Raw genomic sequence first — 24948 nt, 5'->3', positions numbered from 1 at the left:
TTGATACAGTAGTGTGACAGAGCAGCATGGATCTTTGAGTTACCAGCCCTTCCTGCCATCAAACCATAGTATTTTATTCTAAACAGAGCTCTGTGGAGATTCTGAACTGCTTGTGCCTGCCTCTGCCAAAGCGAATCTCTGCTAAGGGATAAATGAGATGTATGGATTACCTCTGTGATGCATTTCATAGCTGCCCTTGCACTGAGGGAGTCCCACTAATCCCAATCCAATATAGGGATAAGAATTCAGTAATTAACTGTAGAGACACAAAATTAAAAATTTAGAGTCATTATAAAGAAACATCTGCCCATTGAGTACCCAGTCTACAGTAGCACCTAGCTCCTCCAGCCAAGGCTGAACACATGGTGTGCAAACATGTCTGTACATGCAAGATCTTGCAGTGTAAAACATGAAGTGACATGGAAAAAAAAGGGAGGAAAGTACGACAGACAATTATATTTATAAAGGCCCTGATCCCAAGCCCGTTACTGAATCTTTCTATTAACTTCAACGCTAGCTTTGGCGTAAGGCCAGGTATATTTCCAGTGGCAGTGAATCTATTATTATATCTTTCTGTCTGTGAAAGCAAACTGTTGGAAAGGAAGAATTCTTACAGTGCAGAATGTACTGAGCTATCACCTGCTTCTGGCAAAAAACCCGTAATGTAGTTTTCCTATAATAAAAACAGTAATAATTCTTCAGTCGTAGCTTTATGATTAAACAACATTGAGGCAATGCTTTTTTCCTTCTTGTCTTACTTTGCATAATTCCCAGGCTGCAGTGCAGAAAAACCTTTCGAGATATTAACTAGATTATAAAAATGTCATGTCAGATTTGAAAACTGTCACTAACATGAGAGTTTTAATTATGAATAAATTAAAAAAAAGAGAAACTGCTTTTCCTGTGGCAATAAGATTTTGCATTATGCACAAACACTCAAGCTTAGAAATGTTCAAAGGCTGAAAAGTAAAAGTGAGATAAGAGAATGGATTATTCTGGAAAATAGGCGAAAGTAAACCTGATAAAACATTACTATTCAAATGATATCTTTACAGGAGTCATTACAACAGAATTAATGTTGTTGGAACACAGAGAGAAGCAAGGTTATAAACCATTCAAGCCAGTACACCAGAGATTTATTTCAAGAAATGAATCCTAGCGTGTGTAGCAACAGATTAGTACCCAGAGATCCAGCCAAGGGCGTGCAGGAAATGCACAGGACCTTATACCATAAAGCACACATGCACAACTCAGCAGGGAAGAACATCTTTATATTTGGCAGCAATAGATTACCTGAGTGCTATAAAGGATACTCTGATTTCACTGAGGCTACTCACACACTTCGGTTCATTCCTCGGCTCTAACATAGGTACCTGGCTCTGTCCCTGAATGGCTCTCTTCCTGTAGGGTTAACAGACGTCACTAGTTTTCCCAAATATTTATCTATTGAGTGGGACCATGGGCTGCCTCCAGCCTCCTTTCCCTCGAGAACGTACCCAGAGCCAAGGTCTACACAATGTGGACAAGCAAAGTTACATCTACCCCTAGTTGCATTGTGGCTTGATTTATCCAAAAGTAAAATGCACTAGAATGCTTGGCAGCCTCAGGGAGACATTGTGGAGACACAAACTATGTCAGGAAAATAGATTGCATGGTGGAGGAGCCCATAATCCCTTTAGCAGAGGTAACCACACATCAACTCAGATCTGGATGCAGTTTAGCAGTTTAGCTCCACTTACAGCTCCATTTACTGCTCCATTGGCAGCCCAGTGCCAGCACTGCACAGGCACAACCAACCACCTCACGAGCACAACAACCTGTCACATGCCTGACAACCACCGTGTTGCTCCTCAGCACGTGGTCTTCCTGGCAGGGATTATCACCAGCCTAGAGAGGACTGGCTGCATCATGCCCTGCTGCGCAATGCAGACATACTGCAAGGAACAACTACAAGTACTTGCCTGCCAGTGAATACGTTTCAGCTGCTTACCCACGGTGAAGTTTTTGCTGATGCATCTTCACTGCCACTGCTTTCTCTTGATGTCAAATTAAGCACCTCCTGTGCTGCAGCTACCATTTCCACTACAGCGTGGATAAACCCCTGGTGAGCACGCAAGGCTCTTTGGATGACTGCTTAACTCTGAGTCACGCCGTTGTTCAGCTGCCCTGATAACCAGGGTGGAACCCTTCTGCATCTAAATTAGATAAAATCTGTATCCTTTGTGGAGGCAGAAAAGATTTGCAATTGTTGAGATATCCTAAAGATGATTAATTTAAAGGCCCAAAATAAATAAAATCACTACTGCCATCTATTCTTCTGACAAAGATTTTTCAATGTAGGAGAATAAAGCATTAGCAACCCCACATTTAGGTAGGAGCTGGAGTATCTGCTAAAGTGGTATTTCATGTTTAAACAGACTTAAATTCACCAGATCTAATGGATAACAATATTTCAAAAAGAGACTTAATCTATTTCATTACATTTTATATTACTTTGTTTAATAAATCATCTTTCACTAGAAGCCTAGTCTAAGATGAATTTAACAGACTTTATAAATGATGAGTCAATATCAACTTTGTCATAAATTCATTTTTACTTTGGATACAGGCCCGGTGGGTACTTTTGTATTGCTTTCTTGCAAATGATCCATAATTCATAATTAACTTTGACTTAAAAGTGTGACAATGCATTTTCTTTTGTCAAGTGTGGGATTCTTCCCTTTAATTTTTCAACAAAGAAAAATTAATACTGCTTTAATTACAGGTTTAGATAATGCTAATTTCAATTTACTTTTCTGTGTTGCATGCGATGGTTTGAAATCCATCTAGCAGCAAGAACAACAGGATTAAAAATACACACTGGCAAAAACAATGCATGGAGGAACAAGTCTAATAGTTGTCAATGGTTCAGGGAGCTCCAGGGGGAATTCATGTTCCTTAATGCAGACAAAAATATTTGTTTGAGTTCTCTTATTACGCACATATTGGCTTTTACAGATATTTACAGCAAACTTCAATATTTCTGTGTTAGCAAGGATATGAGCTTGAGGCAGGAGGAGGTTTGTTGTACAGATAAGACCATTGACTGGAAACATTCCATCTATGTGTGGGACCTGGGGGTGCCACTTCCAAGAAAGCCAAAAAAACAGATGGCCCCCGAAAATAGTCTGATTACCACAAGACGTGATCTTTTGGAACAATCATGGAATTTCAGTGTGAATGTGGAGGATGTCTCAAGGTTACAGTTTGGATGGGAACAGCTGCAAACTTGGCTGTAAATGAGTGGTGGGTACAATGTGGAAAGCAAGTCAGCTAAACAGATTGAATACAGTCTTCAACTATGTCTTGTACAGGAGTGGGGAACAGGAAAGGAAACAGCATGTAAAAGCAACATATGGGGACCTATTTTAGCCTCAGAAACATGACTTAACATCTGCTGACATTTGTATGGCTTTCTTTTCTGGAGTCAATAATTTACAACATCCAGTCTGAAAGATAGGACAGTGGATCCTGCTGCTTATGAACAACTCCCTCTGATATGAGTGTCACCCATGAGAGCTGCACTGTTGAAGTCAAGTCTCACCTGGTTCCATTCTGAAATGCAAGATTGGGATCCTGCTTTCAGCCAAAATCAATCTCTGTTGGTCCATCCATAGTTGTACATTAACAAGACAACCTACAAGCTCCACAGTTATGGCCGGTGCAGAAAATTCTGAAGCAGTCTTTCTGATAAATTCTTTTAATTGTGCTAGGTGCAGAAGAATACAGTCTATAGAAATTTACTACATATCTGCCTCAGGGAAGATTAAATGAAGGCAGCAAGCAGCAAGCCTATGTAAAGAAATCATTTATCACAGGACAAAGCCCCAAAAGTCAACCGAAATCTAAATGTTCACTTCTACGCTTATCACACAACTTGAGCAAAGGCTGAACTCATTCTTTGCTGATCAAGAATGTTCAGTCACTTCAGAGAAAATTAATTACCACATCTGAGCACCTATACAACAGAGAGCAGAATCTGGTCTAGGAAGCAAGTCAAGTCCCCCCACAAGTAAAAAAGCATGATGGAGATGTTACTGCGTGGCAGACCTCACAGTCAAACTGCTGTTGTTTTTAATAAGTTCAAACCAGAAATGAACAGAATGAAAAGAAAACAAAGAGAAGCAGAAATACGGTAGGTGCAAAAGAGCAAAACTGGAAGCTGTAATCACCCTGCTGCATGTTTCTGCATTGTTCTGTGTGGCAGTCATTTTCTCATGTATCAGGTTGGGAATAAAATGGGAGTGATCTCATTCACATTCAGGAGGCAGGGTACTTGCTGAGAAATCTCAAGTATGACAGTTTAGAACATCTGTGATTCTCGTTCCTCTTAGCTTCAACGATCAGCATTCCTTCTTCTGGCTTGTTCTGCTCTACCATTCAGCACCTACAAAGGTAGTTTTGAACCAACCCACCTGTGACTTGATTTCTCATTGTCCTGGGCATGGAAAAAGCCTTTGATGGTGAAAGGTTTTATAAGCTCTTTGATCATCTTACGAGGTGGCAGCCAATAGCGCCTATCAGCACAGAGATAAAAGAATCCATATTACATTTTCTCACTTCTTTCTGTTTTGTTTTAAAAGCAAAATTGTGTGTGTTTTCTTCTCTGCAGGTACTCCACCTGAATTGAGAGTATGGTGAGGTTTCCTTACCTTGTTATCCTATTTGGCCATGCTTATCAGATCACAACCTGGAACGGGTTCTCTGTGGAGGTCTTTTGGAGGGGTGATGGATGAATTGCAGAGGAAAGAAGCAGGTAGCTTTGGAGGGGATGGAACTGTTGTGTGCTCTTTTGGCTTGGGCACCGATGTGTTTCGAGTCTTTTTCCCAGTTTTCCCCTACCCGATCACTAATGCTGTTTGGAAAGACCTCTCTTTTCTTTCCCATTAATCATCGCTGGCACATCACTGGCATTTTTCTTTTTTTCCTGTATTCAAGGTCAGCCTTATCCTGTGACAGAAAAGCATGCACTGTGTCTTTCAACCGTTGATCTGAAAATGTATGGAAGAGGTACGTCTTTCATTTCTTAATCTGTTTTATGCAAGAAATGTTCTGCTGTTGCGGCTTAACATCCTGCCTGATAAATGCATCACAAGTACATCATCAGTCACTTTCTAGCTTTTTTCCCAAAATTCTTTCCTTTTCCAGTAGGTAAATGAGGGATGATTTGGCTGAGGTCAAAGTTGACACTGTCAGTTAGCTCCCAGGCCCTCTGTGAGAGCATGACATGCTTGCTGGGACCTTGATGAGTTCTGCAAGGGCTTTCAGATGCTGATTGGTTTTTCCTGTTTGAACTGGATACAGAAACACCTGGCAGTAACTGTACATCCTCCTTTGCTCAAGGCTTGTATTATCTTTTAATCCCTGGTGAGAATTACACCAAAATTGCAGGACTTTAAAACCATACACTTATTCATTTGCAAGTTAGGATAATGTCTTTCCTTGGCCAAGGATCATTCCAGTCTTTGATGCTATATATTTCTGTTGTAGTCATACATAATGAAAACCAGTATCTTTCTAAGCAAACAAGTAAATACAGAACTAGCTTTAAGAATAGGCAAAATGGATGCCTACTTAACTTGGTAGGAAGTCAAGGATGGAGACAGAAAGGGAAATACCTCCAGGAAAGGTGCAACATTGCTTGTTTGGAAGACATATTTGTTTCTTGTTAGAGTTGGTGACAGTGATGAATTTAATTCTCCTAGTAATTTCCTGGGAAGTTTGGAAGTAAGCAGGGACAGGGGCCAAGAGTTAGCCTTCATTCCCTAAAGACTAGGCAAACATCAGGACTGGATAAATTAGCAAAAAAATCTGGCTGTGCTGTTTTGTTTAAAGTCCTATGATTGGGTTAAAATTCACTGTTAAGCTAAGAATGATAGCCAGGTCTATGTGCATTAGGAGATTAGGAGTTGTACTTAGGTTCCAGTTTAACTGGCCAAATTTTGTTTTAGGCTCCTGCTGCTCACATGTAGCTGGCCCCTTACAGCAAGATTTCTCATGGAGAGTTTTCTGTACAGATGGGCAAGCCATTTCAATTGTTGATCTTCACAACCCTCCAAGCTAGCAGAGCGTATTTTCAAAAACAGATATTTCCAAGTTCCCCAGGGAGATTCAGGGAATGTGCTTCTCATTCCAGAGGCCTTTGAACAGAGCTTCAAAACTGAATTACTAAACCCTTTTCAATTTCAGAAAAATGTTTAGTTCAGATTCCTGGACAAAACCTCTGAGGTCTTGTTTTGTATACCTGTCACATTTCAGACTCACTTTGAATGTCATATTTAAACAGGAGCTTCATGTAGATTTGGGCCTGCTGCCATTCTCCATGCAGAATTCACAACAATTTGAGAAGGAGGCCCAGCAGAAAGCTACCAGGCAGAGTCTCTATAATTTTAATAAGTGACAGAAAAGCTTTTTTTGCTTTTTGGAAAAGTCAGACAAAATTCTACAGATAAAAAGTGAAAATGTTCTGCATGATAACATAAACAATTGATTTTGCCAACTTTTCAGCAGTTGTAATGGTGAGAAACATTTTATCGACAAGCGCTATAAGCTTCTTTTGAGAACTTTGCCACTTAATAACTTCTAAGACAGAAAAGTAGAGGGAAGGTAGGGAAGAGATGTGATAGACCAACAAGATTGCTGACCCCATGCTAAGGTAATTCTAATGCAGTGAAGCTTTAGAGCCTTTCTCTTTCATTAATATAAATCAAAATGTACTGAATGAATTCAGCTGTGCTTCTGGATTTGATTATTCTTTAGCTGAATAAGCAGAGAACAAGTAATTAAATTCATCACTGATTTTTAGGTACGCAGCTTTCCTTGTGCATTGTCCTCCACTAACCAAACTTACTTAGCTCATGGTATCAGGGAAATCAAAAGGAACTGAAAACCAAAGAACTAAAAAGATACAAAGAATGGCTGGCAAGCTGCTGGAGGGAGCTAGCAGTTGCAGCTATGCTATTGCTCACTTGTTTTTTTGTGTCCCTTTTCTGCAACTGTCTGTTGTTTTTACTATTTCAAGCTAACTCCTGCCCTCCCTGGATTCCACTGTCTTTAATGGAAGCAATAATGAGCCTTCAGATGTTTGTACCATAACAGCCTTTGTTCACAACTGTCTCTGATATCTTGAGAGAATGGTCCTAGAAGGGAAAATCTGTTGTGTTTCTAAAGTGTGGGAATGGGTACTTTACACAAGTTGCTACCCTCAGCTGCCATCTATAAAATTGGGATATTAATAGTAATTCCTTTTCTCCTGTCCTTGTATGTTTAGATAGCAAACTCATGAGAATACAATTGTCTGTTATTTTCTTCCTGGACACTGAGACTCTGATCTTGGTTAGAGCCTCAGCATGCTACGACTATATAAAGAAAATTCTGTCTCATCATGGTTCTGTTAGTGGTGACTATTAGCCTTGGCAAGTGACCTTCAGAAATGCACTGCTTTCAACTTGAGTCTGCTCAAACTGAACTAATGAATTTTACCAGTGACTTTAATGGGATATGAATGATTTTAATGGGAGGCAAATTAGGCCAGCTTGAAACACATGTAGAAATCCCAGTAATGAGGTACCACATAAGCCTTCTTCTGAGGTACCAAACTGGACTTTACTGGTTTGTGTTTTATGCGTGCAAACACTGTGCCTGGAGGTGAGTTTCACTGTGTTCTAGTATTGCAAATCCATTATGGATACTGCACGATTAAAGGTAGTAACATGTGAAGAATACAGCCTATGGCATCAGCTGAGTAGGTTCTGATGGGCATCAGATTTGAGTAACACCTCTAGGATTTGGCTCCAGTGTTTGTATTGTTATTAATTTGCTGTTGTGTACAGTAAGCAATTTTTCATCTTCAGAGTTTTGTGATGGCTTGCCATGTCAGCAGAGACAGGACTGATTCAGGAAAGGACATTTCAGTTATTTTCTCTGTGACTGTACAGCTCAGGCATCTGGCATTTCTGACATGAGTGTAGGATAAGAAAAAATGAGAGAGTCTACACTTTTATTCACAAACTACTATTATGCTATAAACAGCAAATGGCAAATAAATTGACATATATTAAATTTCACAGTTAATCATATTTCTGGCCCTGTGCTGAGTTGTGAAGTGAAGAAACAATTGAGGATAAGGGTGAAATATGTATCAAATGAACTGGCATATTGTACATTATACTGGAATAGGTCCCACACATTTACCTTTGTGATATATGCGATATAGAAGGGAAGAGCAGATGATAGTATAGTACTATTTCCCAGTGGGCAGACTGGATTCTTCACACTAGTTTTTGCTTCTTGGATTTGTAGGTGTGAGATTAGCCTGAAGGTCTCATTGTAGTATTAGTTTTGGCCTGAACTTTACACGGTATGAAAGAAAGTGAGGTTTAGTTACTGGGAGAAATGGACAAATCACATTTACCTTGTTATGTTGTTGACCTTGTGAGCAACCCAACGTAGGTCATTGTGTCTACCTTGTTCCTTGTTTATGATCTCCTTTCCCTTTGCAACACAAATAATTAATAGCTGCACTATACCTCCAGTGTAAAGTTTGGAATAATGCTGCATAGGTCTATTTTTGCTCAAGGAGCTTAATGCTGGAGTATTAAGGAGTTGGGAGATTAACGGTTTCCTCAGGAAAATAATTATGTATCATGGTATGTATGGTTCAACCCAATGTCATAATAATTATTTAGGCATTGGCATTAAGTTCACCAGATTTTACTTTCTCTGGTATTAAGAAGGGAAAGCATTGTGACTAATAGCTTAAAGCAGATGCATCTGCTATCATGGTACTGGCTATCAAAGTGAACGATAATGCAATGTTCCATCTCTGAAATATTAATGGGCACCTTGATTTTCTGAGTTTCTATCTTCAGTGAGTGCCTTAATTGTTGTGAGGTGATATGATCTGTTCAAAGATTGGCTTCAAATCTAGAATGACAACAGTGTTTTCCAACTAAGGAAATAATACTCAGGTACTCTAAGCATAGTACTTCATATTTAGACTGAGGGCATACAGGTGTAAGAAAAGCAAAACAGGACGTGGAATATAACCTCATCTGAAGGCAGATCATGTGAGAGGCACTCTTTCCCGAATGTTATGGCACATGATAAGAAACTCTGTCTGTATCCTGAAGGAGGACTGTAATGTTAGGATATGGCTGTATTCCAGGACTGTCTTGGAAGACAAAGGTTATCTGATCCTAACCTGGATAATTCTTACCAGGGTGGAATGCGAATGGCACAGTGCCTACACAGACCAGCACAGGGGCAAGTGTTTTCAGAAGAGATTAAAGAAAGCCCAGTGCCATAGACTTATCTGAAAACTCTAGCCTAAGTAACATGCATTCATAACCCATGTAAACAGATCACTGTCTGTGATCTGAAAAGAACAGACTGATGTTTCAGAGAGGATTTCTTATCAGTGTTATCATCGCCTGATATTTGGGGAAACAGGATCCATTTGCTAAGCAGGTCATGTATTTAAGAGATGGTTTCTTCTGTAGTCATGAAACATCTGCCTAAGCACATATGTCCCTTAGCCAGAGGCTAGAGGAGGGTTTACCATTCCAGTTGTGAGCATAAATATAGCTCTAAATAGCATCTGGACCATGAAACCAAATTTAAAATACTGAATTGCAGGCATTTAGGGGGAAGGCAGCTTGACTAATGCTCAATAACCACTAATTTCAGATGAAAATCATAAGGAAAAACAAGATGAGAGAGAGATTATGGAGTGATTCTGAATTTCAAAATAATTGTCAAGAGCATAGAATCTGGCAAGCAAATTCTGTCAGTGACTGAAATCGAAGCAGAATTAAAATTTGCTTATAAAATATGAATTCTTATATCTAGCTTCATCCCCTTCCCACATCAATGTAACTTTTTGTCCTCAAGCTACAGTCTTCCAAGGGGAGCATGCAGCAATGAAAGAAAACTTAAGAAAAAGGCTTATCTCTTTTTCCCAAAATCACAAACCCTGGTTTTCAGAAAAAGAAGACAAAAGTGATAGCTTTAAGACAAAGGTAGGCAAGATCAAATGAAGCCAATTTGATATGTGATTAAAAAATCAAAGAAAAAAAAAAAGAGAAATCATAATGAGAACATTCCACTTCTTTCCCAGAAGAAGGGTAAGTGGATTTAATGGAAAATATTTTTCTTTTTGATCTTTGTATGTGGATATAAGTATTACAGAAAAGCAGCAGCACCCATATATCATGGTGATGACAGCATCTGGATAGATAAATATAAGAAAACTCCCTGTATGTGAAAGTTTGTCCCCAGTAATATCAGAGAAAAACTTCCAATTAACTGCAAAGGAAGGGAGCAGAAAGATTTCACCTCAAATAATTTTTTTAAGGACAAAAGATCTGAATAGTGCCATTAAAAGAAAGGTATCCTACTACCTACCCACAGCTTAATCATCTTCTTACACAAAGACGGACTTTTTTAAAAAATGGAGATGTAAGATGTCCTTAAGGAACTTACTAATGCTGAGATGCTTATGTTTAAGCATGAGTAATTTCACTAAAATTGTTGGTACTAATCATCTGCTTTAGGTTTAACATGTGCTTTAGTTCTGTGCACACTGGTGTCATAAATTGCAGTGCTGCAAGGCACAAGCACAGCAATTACTCCCTAAGTTTAAGGAAGACCGTCCCCTATGAGCCCATTATTACTTTACTGTTGATGAACATGAAGTTCAATAGAAAATCTGTTACTAGGCACAGTCAACTAGATAAACCTCTAGCATCTTTCATTGCAGAACTTTCTACAGCCTTAAAATATTGTCTAAAAAAGCTTTGTTTAAACTAGATGAGAGGCAATGAAATCTCAAAAATTTTATATGAGGCTAAAAAACTTAGAACTGATTGCTCTGAAGGACCATGAATAAGATTGCCTTTGAGCAGCTCTTCCTAAATTGTGGGTTATATCCTTTTCCAGCTACAAGTCCCCATGTTGAATGTGAAGTAAATAAAATGTTTATTAACATACCAATATGCCACTCTGGTATTTTCTCTGAACATTTGGGAAACCTGTAGAGGACTTTCTAAAATCTCATTATATTAAAGAAAAAGAGATTTTAGTTGCGAGATGTGAATTATATGGATGAGTGAGCATCAGTAAACAAGCTTAGTTTAAACCGATACCTTGGAAAACCTATTTCTAAAAACAATTAGTGATGAATTACTTTCAGCACTTGGGAAGGTCATTAAACTGTATTCCTTACATTAGCAAGTGCAAAGAAAATTCACAGTTCAAAGATGGGGATGGAAATCTATGAAGTTTTTTCCAGCCAAGGAGACAAACCAGGCAATGCAAATTGTCAGCTTGGGTTCAGGAAACAAACAGCATTCCTGCATTCGGTGCATATTGCAAGGAAGTTCAAAGGGGCCAAAAGGTACATAAAACAGCAAAGCCTTTCAAATCCTCTAACAGCTCTCAAGCATCACAATAATCTTAAAAATATTTCAGGATTCCAAATTGACTGAAAATTGAGGTCAATATTTTTTGTGCCACTCTAGCAGTTCAAAGACTTATCCATTCGCACTCTTTGTAAATGCTTCTCTATCAAGCTCTTTTGTCACCACCTTGCCACTGTAAAGCTAGAGCAGAGAAAAATGGGGAGCCCAAGGAATAAGTATAATAGATCTACTGTCAAAATTATATTTGAGGCAATCCATCTGGAGAATGACCTAGGAGGGGTTCCTTGGGAACCTCAGCATGTTGTATCTGCTGAGTTTGGATGCTAATATACAATTTAAAGAATTCAAAATGGAAGCAAGGAGCTAGTTTGATTTTTTTTTTTTTTTAAATCATCTTCAAATTGGGTTGTACATTGTGATTGCCTGAAGGAAGCTATGCTCTCTGGACACAAGATCTGTCAAATGCAGAAGCAACAACTTCACTAAGGTGGGCTGTGAATTAACAATGTGGATTAAAATATTAATAGACTGTCCCAAGAGGACAGTTACGGTTAAAACAGAGGTCAAGAACACAGCCTGAGTTCTGGACTCAAGCTTCAGTTTAGTCTTCCCTTGGACTCCATCTGTGATTTCACTCTCAATGTGAAGAGGGACAGGAACTTCATTGCCTCATGGGTCATACCAAGGCAACGATACCTTTTAGCACCCTCTGTCTGTTTAGACTGACACTATAAATCATGTCCCCAATGAAACTAGCTCATCATTTAGTCTTCCATAAAGTGCTACCAAAATACAAATAACGCAGGCTGCCCTGGGAGAGCTATCTCACCTTGGTGATGTAGAGAAAGGCGGAAGAATTTTACCTGAAGAACCTAGTACTTTGGTGTCTTTGTACCACTACAGATCACAGAAGAAAGACTTACCTGAAATACAGAAAAAAGCAGAAACTAGACCAGAGGCTCTGCCCAGCCAAGGTTTTCATGAGTGCCTCCTGCATGTCAGTTTCTGATGGAGAGAAGAAAAATTAAGCTACCTATTTTTCCTAAAAAAATAAACAACGCAGATGTTCTCCTGATAATCTTGATGTTCAAGTAAAAAAAATGGATTAATAAACCTGTGATTACTGCAAACCGTCCTCATATTTTTCTGCTTGGTGACAGGCAATTACCACTCCATATAAAATCCAGAAGACTCCACATCTCATTTCAATAGGATTTGGTTCCAGTAGTCACTGAGTTCAGTTTAAAAGTAATCAGTTATTTGAAAGAAATTTAGGCAAAGAGGAGAGGCAAAAACAGAAGATAAGGAAGTTAGTTACAAGGCCGGATATCTATCTAAAGTCATGTTTCCTTCTAGTCAAATAGATTATAATGTCAAAGGAGTTTCTCATCTGACCATACATCAGAGCAGTGTGTGTAAAAAAGTTCTCATTACTTTAAATGTTTGACTTAAATTGGCAAAGAGAGAGAAGCAGATTTTTTTCAAAGCTCCTCAGTGTATGTAAACAACTTGGTGTCTAATTCTGTTTCTACCTTTGACACCCGCTCTTAAAAGAGCTAAATTGGACAGTTTTTCCTTAGGTAAAACACCATATAAATCAGTGCATGGGAGGCACAAGGACAGGAGAAGGAATGAAATTGAGATCCTTTGGGCTATAGAATATATGAATTCCTTTTAATGAGATTTTGATTACAAGCAGTAATGCCTTGGAGCAAAAACTGCAGCAATAATCTCTAATGTATTATTTTGGAGGAGAAATTTAAACATTATAATGTTAATCCAATGAATGTCCATTTAGGCTAGCTAATGATGAAACACTGTATATTACATAGTGCTAACCAACTAATATGAGGAAAGATGTCTTTTATGGGATTATGTAAAAAGAGATCAGTTTCATCAAGAATGCAGTTACTCACTTGGAAACCTTCCCATTTACTGAGTCTCAGGAATCATGGGGGATCAAAACCAGATATAATGAGATCATTTCCCCAAGTAAAAATGCAATATGTGATTAGCCATTATTGACTATTATACAAAATGAAAAGGAGTTCAATCCCACATCCGTATCCTCTCACATGGTGAAGTCTGGCTATAGAAAGATGCCTATAAACATCATTTTTTTGATTGGAGGATCCAAGTTCTTTCATTATGGAGACATATTTTGAAGGGAAAATGGTGGTATTATACATTACTGATAGCTTTTTCTGAGAGGAATGCAAAACTTCCAAAACAAACCACAAAATGGGTGAATTCACTCTACAGTGCTTCAGCATGAGTTCAAAATCCACAAGAAGTTTATCAAACCATTTGCGTAAGTTGGGGTATAAAAAACACCTGAGCTGCCTTTCATAGACTCTTACGCTGCATTTTCCATTTGGCTCCAGTTGAAAGTTGGTGATTTGGAATGTTCTGGTCTGAATGTGTTTACGGGAACAGAATCAAAATCAACACCACAATCCTGGGCTGTGAAGTTGTTTAATGAAAAATCTTGCAGAGACGGAAGGAGTGCTCACCTGTATTGTATGTACAGAGCTCTTTGTGGTTTTTGCCTGACCTGAAGCTCCAAACTCAAATCCTCTTCTAAGAGGTCCTGATACAAATCTCAAAGCTATAGTCAAAACATCCAATGCTACCAGCATCCTCAAATATGGAAAGCCTCAGCACTCCTGAAATCTAATTCCTTTATGTTGTTCATTTGCCTGTTTTTTCATCCTGTTTCCCCTCAGCAGCAGGACCAGTAGCAAGTGATATTTGTTCCTACATATCCCAGCAGAGTATGAGTTATGGGACTATTTTTCTCATACCTCTGCCATCCAGAAAAGAGAATAAAAGATCCAAGGATCTGGACTAGGTCTTGCAAGGAGGCAGTCTGCAGTAAGGAAGGCAGGTTAGCATTTTTTCTTACAACGCTCTCAAGCTGAGTTAAGTGAATGGAGGAGAAAACTGCACATCTGCCACAACCGAGTAGAATAAGTTGCCGTCTGTCGTGCCTGCAGAGCTAAGAAATCTAAGCAAAAAGAGCAGTCTCCGGACAAAAGCTGGAATAAGTCAAGGTGTGTCTGGGAATCCTGACTGGGTGTATGATAGCCTGAGCTTCTCTGCTTTTTCATGTATATTGTTTCCCCGACACAGGACAAGGAATGCCTTCCCCATGGTGGCTAAAGCAATTGCTCCACAGGCTAGTGCCTTTAGAAAAATATTTGATGTTTTTCTGATTTATTTTAATAGAGTTTAACTGTTGGAAATGAGGGAAGCTAACATGTGCCTGTCAGAATACTCAGTGGAATACCAGCGAGCTCTTCGTGTTCCTTGTTGGAAACCCAGCAGTGTAGAAACTGTCTATGCTGCAGACCTGCTGTTTGAAACTCACTGCTCTGCTTATTTAGTGGATCACATAAGGCACTGCCAAGGCTAAGATACAGACCCTGAGTTTCATACAAAACTCCATCTGCGTTCTACTGCCCAAAATCTAGAGCAAACATATTCTGACATGGCTGAATGAAAAGGAATGTTGCTTCTGTATTAAGATGCACTCAGAGATGTACTAAAAAACACTCTTGTGCCTCTGGAAAACAAAGAAGGAAAAAAAGCTTTTCTAGACAGTGGATGCAGTGGGAACAAGACGAACACTGTGCTGAGCAGGAGATACTGGAGGATGGCAGAGGAGGCAGCCGGCCGTCAGCCAGTGCAGCCTGACTGCGCTGAGGTAACCTTCACCCAGCTCTCCCAGACACAGGGAAACGCAGCTTCAGCTCTGCAGCAGAGCCGAGGTGTTACACCTTGGGCACCCGCTGGGCTCCTTCAAACACCTGATTTGGTATGTGAGGAGAACACACAGAATCTTCAAAACTAAGCTTGCTGATGGAAAGCACAACATACACGAGCCTTTTATGTGAAACAAAAGTCTTCCACTTTATGGAACTTTCTGGTCACTGGGCTATAGCAAGAGGAAGTTCCCTTTTCTTTCAGTAGCTTAAAGAATTACTGAGTGCTGAATATATCCTGTGAAAAAAGACTCCCCATAAAAGCTCGGGACGTCACACGGTGCTGGCCCAGCCCTGCTGGCTGCCACCTCCTGGGCTGAGGGAGGGGCAGTGAAGGGCGGGAGAATGTTGAGTGCACCAATCAGAGAAAACCTCTGCCCCCAGCCTGAGCTGGATTGGCTGAGCCTGGCTGAGGTGGGTGAGGGTGGCTACAAAATGGCGGTGGTGAAGGGCTAGGGCTTGCTGCCTACCTCAGGAACTGCAGGTCTTCGAGGGCCTTTTGACTTGGCCAGCTGAGCGCCCAGGACTGGGGTGAGGATGACTATGTGTGTGTGTATTTTTCTGCCCTTTAATTAAGGTGTGCAATGGTTTAATACCCCTTGGCTGCCGGCACTGTAATTCCTGAGGGCTTTGGGCTCATGTTGAGTAGCCATTTGCCATAAGAGCTGGAGCCGAGGACAAAGGTTGTGGCTGATGACGGGGTGCTGGGTTCTGAGTGGGGTCTGTGGCCTCACAGGGCTGAATGCCAGTTGCAGTAGGAGAGGACCCAATAACTCCTGAGTGTCTTCTGGGCTTTGGTGTCTTGTGCAGCATGTTGGGCAGGGGTTCATATGTTGAAAAAGTGTAAAGAAATGCTGAGGAGAGTGTGCACTACATTGATTTGTCAGGGTCCCTGCTTTCCCCTAAGAGGTAAGTTTTGCTGTGGATGTAGGCTTTTGTTTGTGAATATGATAAATATCTTTATTGCTAGTCTTCTGGACGTTGTTGTTAATTCCATAGAAAGCATTTTACATCACTTCTTGTGAGCTCTCTTAGCCTGTTTGCTGCTAACCTTTTAGCATATGCAGTTGGTTTTAGTTGGAGAACCCTTAAAATGCTAGGGGTCACACCTGCCAAAAATCAAAGGCAAAGCCAATAACCAGCCAGGTGTAGAGATTGGGAGAGCTGCAGAAATTAGGAGTATAATTGAACCCAGGTGTTCTATTGCCAGGTGGTTTCCTGGTAATGCTCAAGGGCCTGAGTGAACCAACAGACTGAAAAGGTCTGGCCATGAGGTGGGAGGTAGTAAATAAGCATGTGGTTCAGGATGTTGGGCTCTGAGGTGTGAGAATGGGGGCTGCATCCTGAACTGGACTACCTGTCTCTTTCTCTGTTCATGGTCTAGGCTTCCATGAGCTCCAAAGGTGCACCCGTTGAGAAATTGTACATGGGATGGCACGTTTACTGGCAATGTCAGCTGATGTTTTTGTGATATAATTAAATAGCAATTACTTTCCTTCCTTCCTTCCTTCTCTGTCTTCCTACAGAGAGTTGTGAAAAGAGCGTGTTGAGATCTATTCTTGGTGAAATTGTGCAATTGCGCTTCTTTTTTTTAATTATTATTTTAGCAGATATTTTCTCTGCATAAATCCAAAATAAGAAACCTGACAGCATATATTTGAGGCATCCAAAATCTGATGTTAGTTTTCCTGGGTCAGTGACAGTGCATTAGTAATGACTGGAATAGATATTTGTTGTAATTTTTTAATATTCTGTATCCTTTTACAAAAATAAGAGCTAATAACTATTCATTGGATATTAATATATGTTAGACTACTGCCTTTTGAATTCTGTTCTTGCTGTAAAATTAGTTTGTTTGGGCTAACTTCATGCCCAGCCGTGCTTGTCTTCAAAGTTCCTGGGTATTTTGTGTCATTAGATTACAAAGTTAAGGTAATTTGTGATAGTCAGACTGACTTGCTTGTCTCACATTTTCCTCACGCAAATGTTTCCATAGACCCATTTGTGTGTGTATGACCTTACATGTGTAACTCTTAGTGTAATTTATTCTTGTAGATTGCTTATATCATTATTAGAAACAAAGAAATTTGAGATTCCTTGTCCTGGTACTGTGACAGGTATGGAGTCTTCTACTCTGTCATGGCTGTATCTCTGAAATAAAATATGAAACAGGATTGTGTAACATATGAAGAGAAATGAAGCTCATTTAATATCAAGTAATTGAAAACAAATCCAACTGTCTTACTTTTCCAAGAGTTAAATTCAGACTGTTAGTCTTAACTGCTGTTAACTCCCCTGGAGGCAAGAAAGTTTATGCCAGCTGTTGGTATGTGGTGTTGAGGTTTACCTTTTCATGCAAAATCCCCTCAGCTTTCATTTACATTATGCAGTTCTTTAACTGAATAACCCTTATCAAAAAAAAGTTACTTAGTTACTCTCGAGGAAATGGCTGTCTTGAAATGTAAAGCTTGACCAAGCTGTGGCTCAGCAATGTTTTTTTTCTCCTGCATTGCGAAGTAACATCAGTTTAAAGCGCAAGGCATCTGTCCTTAGAAGTTTACCCAGAATAGGCTCCATGTAAAATGCTTCCAAATGATTCACCCTTAGTAATTTATCAAATATAGTATTACTTTCTGCTGCACCCTGCTTATGCTGAAGACTGTGGCACCGTCTTTATTTAGTACCTGATGTCTTCTCTCTCCTTCAAATGAGATGTCAAATGAAAGAAACAGACAAGATATCTTTAGTGTCTTTTAAAGACTGAACAAAGCCAGGTTTTTGGAAAGGGTCATCTCCCACACTGATACCCAGTTGAAGTGAAGCCACATTTGTTTTGTGGCTACACAGCTGGAAGATCTCACTGGAAACAAAGGGATGTTGCCAGAGAAGAATTTGAGCTTTTGAAAATATGGTTACCATTTTATTCCTCTCTAGCACACCTCTGCTAGGACTAAAAGTTCCCAAACCCTAATGTCTTCTCCAGAGGAAAAGTGTTTTGTTTTTCTTTCAGCTCATTCATGAGTGTTAAGATAAAAGCTTATTCTCTACTCTGGATCTCACTGGAATTTTGGGAAGGAAGAAATACATTTCAGGTTCAGTCTCTGAAGGAAAAATGACTGTGCCATGACTCTAATACATGATTCTGTCCTAGACAGTTTTAGTGAGTATGAGAATAAATATTTTTTATTGCTTGCTTATGTTTTTGTTTTATGTCTGAAAGGTTTTTTGTAGTGTTTGTCTTTCAGTCTATTCAAATGTGTTCTCTGTATTTTTTGACCTTAACATTGTTTCTAAGGAAACCTTACAACACACTGACTATGATTATATCAGTCATTAAGTATTTCTTATTTTTCAGCCCTACTGAAATTACTACCATTGTGTATCAGCAAAGTCAAAGTGCTTTAGTACATCAGCTAATTTATTGACAGCATGGGTTAGTGGGAGTGTTAGTAGAATGACAATCAAGCAGAATAGTTCTTATGGCTCTCATGATGCTTTTAATCAGGGTTAGCAGAAATAAATATAATGTAGATTGTTCAATCAGACAAAAGTAGTGTTAATCCAGCATTAAGATTTGCTATATATTCATCTCATTCTTTAATAACAATCAAACAATGTAGGTAATATTATTATTACATCTTATTACAGCTGTGACAAATACATTTGTTTGCTCTGTTATAATTTACCAAATTGGCAGATGGTAATGCAGGAAAAAAAATTATGGGTTGGGCATATATGCTGTTTATGGCATTGTCCATAGAGGTGCTGAGTGGAGCAGAATGAAAATGGGAATTTTTTTAGCCTTGTGGCAACTATGAAATTCGGGGTGAAAGTGACTGGTTTAGACTTTTCTTTAAAGCTGCATTGGGAAAATGTAAACTTGTTTTCTAGCTGAGATTGTGTTTTGAGAATTTTGACTTCTTTGATTTCTTGCTTCTATACAATAAAAAAGGAATAAATGGAAGTTAAAGGCAAAATAATTTCAAAGAAAAATGTAAACGTTTCGCTAGAAGACTTTTGGAAGAAACATTTTGGAGTTTTCAAAAATAACTTAAATGGGAAATTTGGCAGAACAGGCCATTCTTGAAATTTACATCACTCTCATGATGTGGAATCAGCATGTTAATTTTCTGGGAAAATCTTATAAAAAAATTTTGACTGGTCACCTATGATTCTGTAGGAGTATGAAGAGATGGAGATTCTTGCCAAAATCATAACGCCCATAGAGCTAGGTGAAATGCCTTTTAGCTGTTGGGATCCAATGTCTGTCAGTAGTGCAAATAAAATAAATTGTTCATTGACTTCAGGACTAAAGCCTATGCTACTTACCCCGCCTATTTCTGCTTCTTTTTACTGTGTGCCTCCCACTTCAACTTCAGCTTGGATGATTGTATGATAAAATAAATAACATTGTGCATTGCAAAAGCAATTCTGAAATACTCAGTGCGTTGTATGCTGGGGCAGATGGATGTGTTTGAGAAGGACTGGCACAGATCGAACCTTACAGTCAGAATTGCACCAGCTCCTGTGTTGTCTACCCGGTCCCATTCCCCTCTGGGTCTTCTGTGCCTCTCTAACCTATCTAGACTAGGTATTTAAAGTAATTCCATATCAGTGCTTCCCCCTCACACACAACTGTAGTTTGGCACCAAAAAAGATGTACAGGAGATAAAACTTTAAAAATATGTTCATAAAAATAGTTTAAATCACAAGAATAACTCTGTACAGAATGTTCCTGACTGCAGGAAACAGAATCCAACTTGATCATTGTCAGATTTCTGGAATCAGAAAGAGGTATTGAATGTTGGAGGTAGTTCAGAGGGAAGAGTGAGCTGTGGAGATTCATATAAAAGGAAACATTAAAAGAGTGAAATACATAGACTTTGGCTGAGCAGTGGCTACAGAGAGACATAACAGCACACAAATGTTTGAGGGATCTAAGCACCAAAGAGGGAGTGGAATTTTGAATGCTAAAAATGGATTTTTCTAGGAGTAATGGGTGAGGCTTCACGCAACACTTCAGGAAAATCCAAGAGAGCCCTCAGCCCTGGAATGCTGAGGTATTAGCCACACCAAGGGAAATCTAAAGTGCTAGAAGTACTAGACTAGAGGTGGCACCAGAGGAGCTTTTCACTGCTGGGCAGGCTTTTGTTTTCTGACAAGTTGAATTCTCTGGATGTTGTTCATTGCTTAGTTTTGGGGAAATGTGGCTGCCACCTCAATCAACCTTTTTTTTAAATTATGGAGTCTGTACCACCATTAATTAAGGAACTGGCTGGATGGTTGCATCTAGAGGGTAATGGTCAATGGCTCGGTGTCCAGATGGAGAATAGTGATGAGTGGTGTCCCTCAGGGGTCCGTACTGGGGCCAGTGCTGTTCAGTATCTTCATCAATGACATAGTGGGATTGAGTGCACCCTTGGCAAGTTTGCAGATGACGCCAAGCTGAGTGGTGCAGTCGACACGCCTGAGGGATGGGATGCCATCCGGAGGGATCTGGAGAGGTGGGCTTGTGTGAACCTCGTGAGGTTCAACAAGGACAAGTGCAGGGTCCTGCACTTGGGTCGGGGTAATCCCCAGTATCAGTATGGGCTGGGGGATGAAGGGATTGAGAGCAGCCCTGCTGAGAAGGACTTGGGGGTACTGATAGATGAAAAGCTGGACATGAGCCAGCAACGTGCTCTCATAGCCCAGAAGGCCAACCGTACCCTGGGCTGCATCAAAAGAAGTGTGGCCAGCAGGTTGAGGGAGGTAATTCTGCCCCTCTGCTCTGGTGAGACCCCACCTGGAGTACGGCATCCAGCTCTAGGGTTCTCAGTACAAGAAGGACGTAGACCTGTTGGAGACGGTCCAGAGAAGGGCCACACAAATGATCAGAGGGATGGAGCACCTCTCTTATGAGGAAAGGCTGAAAAAGCTGGGGCTGTTCAGCCTGGAGAAGAGAAGACTGTGGGGTGACCTTATTGCAGCCTTTCAGTACTTAAAGGGGGCTTATAAGAAAGATGGAGAGGGACTTTTTAGCAAGGCCAGTAGTGATAAGACATGAGGTAATGGTTTTAAACTAAAAGAGGGTAGATTCAGACTGGGTACAAGGAAGAAACTTTTTACAATGAGGGTAGTGAAACACTGGCACAGGTTGCCCAGAGAGGTGGTAGATGCCCCATCCCTGGAAACATTCAAGGCCAGGCTGGATGGGGCTCTGAGCAACCTGATCTAGTTGTTGATGTCTCTGCCAATTGCAGGGGGGATGGACTAGATGACCTTTAAAGGTCCCTTCCATCCCAAAGCATTCTGTGATTCTATGATTAATTACAAAGAAGGCTATTTTGGTGGTAAAGAACTGAATGACTCTTACTTAATCCTTTATCTTTTCATAGTGCAGAGGACTACTAAACCCCACAATAGAGGAGGTGCATTGGATATGCAAAAGAGCACCTGCATTAAAGGCTTTACCTTGAAAATGGAGATGCAGGCACCCACCTGCAGTCCTTTTTTAGAAAGAACAGAACAGTACCTTTTGAGCTGCAGAGATCTTTCCAAGCCTCAGGGACTTGACCTTAAACTGAGATAAGCATTATTTACACTTTGTACAGTTTCTACCAAGGGGTTAGTCCCCTTGACAAGGTGCTTCGCTTATTCAGCCATCCATTAGCCAGGTATAAAAGCAGAGAAAGCTGTGAAAGTTCTGCTGTACATGTTTTTGTTATCAAAACTGTTCCATGTGATTTGTATATTTATGATGTTTGTGTGTGTGTATGATGGGACACCCCTTACCTTTCAAAAATAGCTCTTTTTAGCAGGTCATTTTCATACACTGTATGAAATAAACTTCTATTACTTCAGTGGTTGAATTAGTAACAATTTAGCAACTGAAGAAGAACAGCACTTTATTGTGAAAATGCTTCTGTAACCATTAGCAACTCTGATTTGGTGTCAGGCTTAACTGTTCCTTAAAACTGAAATTACTTGTCCTTGGAGGTGCTGTATAATAGCAGGTGTCTCTGGGAGTAAACCACCATGTCTGTCTATCTTGATATTGTGTTTCTTTTAAAAGTAGAGGGATATTTTGATGTGGCAAATAATACCCACACAAAATTTGCAGCAGGAGACAATCTTAGATAAATATAAACACTTTTTACTTTGATCTTTCAGTCAATTTTCCAAGATATTGACAGAACAATAGAGTAATTGGAGAGGAAGGTCTTATTAACGATAAGCAAACTGCCTGAAGTCTCATAGGATCTCATGAGAGAGAGATTAGTGGAAATAGGTGGAATGGGGATTTAAGAAAAAAGGCAAATATCCAATGGTGCAGCATTCATTGACACACAGAAGAAATGTGACTCTTATGTGAATTGTGCAATGTTACATGTAAAAGGGTTGATCCCTTTCAAAGGAAGTCAGTAAAGTTTTGGCAATAAATTCAATGGCAGCAGAACTAGTTCCCTTTACAATACTGGGCAATGCTTCTACCCAAAGGATAAAACATCAGATATAATAGCTGGTGAAAGAACTTCAGAAAAGTTTCACATGTGTGGAGTGGAGCCCTGAGTAGAGAGTGTCTAGAACAAACCTGGGCTGCAGGTCGAAAAGTTTTGGCATTGCAGCGTTCACATTCTTGTGTTACCTCTGTTACTTGCATGTAGCAAGCAAAACTTGAAAGTGTGGAAGCAACTGGGCAAGGAGACCAACTTAATGAAAAGTTCTTTGTCGCGACAGATCAGATAAGATTTCAGGTCCCTTTAATTTGTGTCTGTTGCTATGCTATTTCTTATTCCTTAATAGAGGGGCTTTTGAAAGGTCTTTCACCTCCCTAACTTTTACTGGGAAATAATATTTTTGGGTAGGAATCAGCTTTTCAAATCAGAGTAAAGAACTTAAGATGATCATAGAATCGTTTAGGTTGGAAAAGACCTTTAAGATCATCGAGTCCAACCGTTAACGTAGCAATACCAAGTCCACCACTAAACTATGTCCCTAAGCACCACATCTGCCCATCTTTTAAATACCTCCAGGGATGGGGACTCAACCACTTCCCTGGGCAGCCTGTTCCAATGCTTGACAACCCTTTTGGTGAAGAGATTTTTCCTGCTATCCAATCTAAACCTCCCCTGGCGCAGCTTGAGGCCGTTTCCTCTTGTCCTATCGCTTGTTACTTGGCAGAAGAGACCGACCCCCACCTTCACCACAACCTCCTTTCAGGTAGCATCTCAATGTCTGTCTTGTAGTGACGGGCCCAAAACTGAAGATTTTTGCCTTTTTTGAAATATCCAAACTTCCTCATTAAAAAGGTGAGAACATAATTTATTAGGTAAAAGCTAGCTTTTCTCATTGAAAGTTGAATATTTGGCATCATTTCGTTTTGTGTTTTCATCCAAAAATGGAACGACTTTCATTGGAAGCTTTAGGGGCAAAACCAAAAGCATCTATGAGCTCTCATGTAAAATGGTATATGTTACTTGGCCAGAAGTGTTATATTATAATTCAAATAACTTGTTCAGGCAGAGAATTATAAATGCTGAGATCTTAATAGTTTTGTTGAATGCTTATAATATTTTCCCTGAGGTTAATGGTTAAGTTTCAATTCAATGTTTACCCTTTACTTTTCTTAGAATGAAGCTTTCCAGAAATAGGGAGAGATGTCTAAAATGTGTTCTCTTTAAAGTGATATTTATAATACGCATACTAGTGTCTAGAAGTATATTTATAGTCTTACAAATGCATCTGGAAATAAATATTGTACTGAAAATAGCCAGATTTTGATTTATTCAGGGTGCCTAATAATGAGGCAGATGTATCAACGCCCTGTTGTGAAAGTATCAGGAATGTATCGTCTGTCCTTGCAAAGCAGAGACAAGGGCAAGTTGTGCTGTAGTATAAATAGGTATGGTCCTTGAACCCATTTACCCTAACTTATCTAGGTCAGGACATAATCCAGAGAGAGAAGTACCTTCCCTGACAGATTTGGTGTTTGTGTTGCTGCAGAACTCAATCAAAAATTCCCACGATGCACGATCAATAACTGTGGCCATTGAAGCAAAAATAGAACAATTAGTAACCCAAGTGAGCAACATGGGAAGCTGAAAGGAGCAGGCTAGTGAGGGATGACACAGATAGATGCTAGCAGTAAAGAGTGGGAAAAATAAAGTAGAACATCTGTCCAATTTACCTAATTGTGTAATAAAAGTAAAAGAAATCTTACTTCTTGAAGTAGTGCACTGAAAGTTCGTGCACAAAATATTCAAAGCATGGTGCAGTTTGAGAAAAGGAAAGGTGATAATACCCTGTGTTGCTGGAAACCTGGCTGACAGGTTTTCTTTTGGTGAAGGTCATGACTGACAGTTTGGATTAGTAGGCTGAATACTGAAACAAAGTCAGAGACCTGGTTTCTCTTTGCAGGTCGGCTTCTAAGCAGCTGAGTATATTTTTCCCAATATGTGGTGGTCTTTCACTTTTTACCTTTTGCCTGCCTTCTGTAAGTCTCAAGATCTCTAGGGGAGAGGTTGATTGAGGTGGCTGTGACTTCAGTCTTGGCTGGAGCTGGCAAGTGTTATTGTAATACAAACAATATCTCGTAATTAAGAAATCCAACATAATGATATGGTAAAAATTACTTACCCTGAGAAATCTGTGCCTAAATACCAAGACAATATTGGGTAAGTAAGAGTAAAAATTTTTCAAAGTATGTGATAGATATGTGGGAAGGAAAGGAAAAGAAAGGGTCT

The 24948-nt window shown here is 39.7% G+C and overlaps 1 protein-coding gene across 3 annotated transcripts in view; it reads left to right on the top strand.

Moving 5' to 3' along the window:
- Positions 1–24948, top strand: part of LOC148056077 (uncharacterized) — a 174375-nt gene that overhangs the window by 77286 nt on the left and 72141 nt on the right. For all 3 annotated transcript variants that reach the window (XR_015704042.1, XR_015704040.1, XR_015704041.1), the window contains exons 7-8: positions 4652–4795; positions 4978–5049. The gene's annotated coding sequence lies outside the window, so the exon portion shown is untranslated. The remainder of the gene's footprint in view (positions 1–4651; positions 4796–4977; positions 5050–24948) is intronic.

The sequence above is a fragment of the Nipponia nippon genome, unplaced genomic scaffold, assembly GCF_047370975.1.
Source record: "Nipponia nippon isolate SJK-2023a ecotype South Korea unplaced genomic scaffold, ASM4737097v1 scaffold_18, whole genome shotgun sequence".
Taxonomy (NCBI): domain Eukaryota; kingdom Metazoa; phylum Chordata; class Aves; order Pelecaniformes; family Threskiornithidae; genus Nipponia; species Nipponia nippon.
This window is presented reverse-complemented; position numbering and strand designations above follow the sequence as displayed.